Raw genomic sequence first — 3,263 nt, forward strand, 5'->3', positions numbered from 1 at the left:
TGAATAAGAGAATTTTCCAGGAATGCATACAATACTATATGGTCTAAAATTGTATTTATAAAGTAAAATAATACAAATTGCCAAAAGGCCAAAAGTACATGTAATGATACCTATCTGAGATATCGACATGTTATCTATTGCTCGAAGGGTGTTGTTGCATTCTGCTGTGAATTGAAATCTTTCTTCTTTCACGATAACACATTTCAAGCATGGTATTCCTCTAAATGTTTTTGTCTTTACGGATAGGGTGAAGATGATATCTATCCAGAGTGCTTTAGAGACAATTTCCTTGATTCGATCTAGATCTAAGGATAAATCATATAAAACCTTTGCATTAATCCCACGAATTGTAGATGTTGCGTCTTCGAAAGAAACTATTGAAACTAACTCACTAGTGTGATCTTGTATGTCGATCTTAACTAAGTATCTGTAATCATAGTCAATTACTTCAACATTGCATTTTGGGCAATACCATATTCTTGTATTTTTTTGAATAAGTTTTTCATGCATTTTTTTCCATAAAAAATAGACGTGCAAGAAAGGTTGTAAAATATATCCATAAAAAAAAAAATTAAAAAAAAAATAAAGATAAAAATTATTGCGCCCTTTAGATGGTAGAATACAACTTTCTTGGAGGAATCAATAGTGTAAATATCTACAATTGTTATTTTTTTGGTTCATGGAAAAAAGAAGGTGAATATCTTGTTGTTAAGGATGTAGAAGTTGTAGTGAAAACTTATTTTGTAAACCATGACTTTAACTTATGGGCCTCTTCAATGTCAGGATCTACAAGAATAATGGATCTTGTTGTAGTGCGAACTTTTTTCCATTAACTTGATTGCAATGATGGGGTTATTTCTTGCAGCACATAAGGAGGAAATTTCTTCTGATACAACATCAAAATTTCCTCCCCAAAAGATCACATCCATGTTATATCCAGACATGTATTGAAGGTGTATTGTTTGTTTAGTAACTTCAGAGCCGTATTTTCTACGTATAGTGCATGGATTGGAAATCTCAATAACAATACCAAGAGAATCAACAATTGATTTGATGTTTGTTGTTCTAAAATCATTGATTGATTTTATATTGAAATGCACAATTAGGTCGTGTGTTCTTTCATTGGAAACATGCTCTATGGTAGATGATGCATTTAAAAAAATTTCCCAATCATTATTTAAGTGGTTGTATTTCTTTATCTATTTTCACATTTCCTTTTGAGTCAATGTAGACATTTCCAACTAGAATTTTGTCAAAACAATAATCGACAACATTGTTGAAACAAGTAATGTGTATTTCTCCACCTTTTATATCGAAGAGGTCAAAGACAAACACTTTATCAGTTCCGTATTGGTAAGATTTAGTGCTTTGATGGGAATATGGAATGAAATTATCGATGTGTTTTGAATAGAAGGAAAGGGGCAGTGCCTTTTTTATGAAGGCTCTTGGTTCGATGAGGAGGGAGTGTATTCTTGAGAAGTGATCAAAATACTCATTTTTTTTGGATTACCAATTAAGGGTATAGATGGAGCATAAATCTAGAAGTTTATTAGCATTATAGACCTACACAGTAAATGATAGTCATAGTAGTAATTGTTATATTCAAAAGTGGTATCATCTAAGTCACCTGACACGGGGATTCAGGATTTGTAGTGTCGGATTCGGACATGTTGACCCCCTGGAATAGGACACGTAGGATTCGTTATATATATATATATATATATATATATATATATATTAGATATTTCTTACACAAATTTTAATTAATGATACAAATTTATTGATTTCAAACATAGATCTTCATTTATAGCATGCATAGTACATACAAAATTCAAACACATGTCAGTGGTCACATAAATGATAAATCATGATTCATAAGTCATAACTGAAAGACAACTTACAACTACAAGATAGTAAGATAAACACACTAACAACTGTAGTTTTCTCATTAAGTCATCAAATCAAAATGTGTTACATAGGTAGTGCTGGTGCAATGTCAATGGCAAATAGAAATAGAAAACATAAAACAACTACATGTATACAAGCCTCAAGGCATCAATCCTCATCATCAGCATCAGAATCAGCATCAATTCCTCATCATCATGGTCCCCACTGCTTTCCTCTGCATCCTCCTCCTCCCCTGTATCCATAGTCGCCTTTGCATCTGCTGGTGTGGAGGATGAGCCCTCTAAGTCATCAAATATAACAGGCTCTAGCACTAGATCATTGATATCCATGTTGGCCAATGCCAACTCAACACTGGTGTCCAGATCCATATCATCAGGAAAGACATCCCACGTCTTTGTCTTTCCCCTCAACCACTCTTCCCTCTACCTGTAAATAAGACAAAGGTTGGTGTGCACAAACACCATTGTCTCTGCCCTGGAATGCTCAAGCCTGCTCTTCTTCACACTACACAAATTCCCATATGTGCTCCAATTCCTCTCGCAACAAGAGGATGAAGTCACCTAAGAGAGGATCCTCATGGCTCACTACTGAAGAGGAGGGCTTGTTGCCCCATGATTTTCCCACCAAGAATAGGGCTTCTTAGCCCCCTATCTTTAATCACATCATAACCTCCAAATCGACTACTGCCAGTGGAAAACTCTACAAAGACATCCTCCACCTCATCAAGCAATGCAGTATCCTGAAAAATCTGCCTGAATGCCTCTTTCCTCCCCTGTGAGATTTCACCATCCATGTGAGGGGGGAATCTATGGGAAGGTCCACCATTCAACCACTCATGGCTGTAGTATTTGCGGTTCAATGAGTGAGCCAAGCAATGTAAAGGTGTACAATTCTTGTCCCATCTACTGACAAGAATATTCTATATAGTATCACGGAAGGCCTCTAGTGATGTCTCATACTCGAGGCACTCACTCTGTAGAATAATGCTCCTCACAGACTTAATCATGGAATCCCATCCCTCGTAAACCTCTCCTAGGATGGGTTTGTTTGTATCTACAATTCGAAGCAAAGAAATGATAGGGTCCATGATCCAAATAATTAGATCTACCCTCTCCCACCAAGCATCATCTAGCACTGTGTCCTTCACTCTTTTAGAGGCTACCTAATCTGTCTTTCTCCAAAAAGACCAAAACTCATAAATAACCATGGACCCAAGAGCGGTCTTGACCTCCCTCAACATCCTCAACATCATGAATGAAGAGGCAAACCGTTTATCAACAATCTTCAACAATGATAGATTGGTGTACTCCTTGTAGATAGTGAGGGCATTTGTATGATTTTGCACAAAGTTATGG

This window comes from Pinus tabuliformis, chromosome 3_2 (genome assembly GCF_031772625.1).
Source record: "Pinus tabuliformis cultivar Carrire ecotype Pingquan chromosome 3_2, CPIR1, whole genome shotgun sequence".
In the NCBI taxonomy this organism is placed as follows: domain Eukaryota; kingdom Viridiplantae; phylum Streptophyta; class Pinopsida; order Pinales; family Pinaceae; genus Pinus; species Pinus tabuliformis.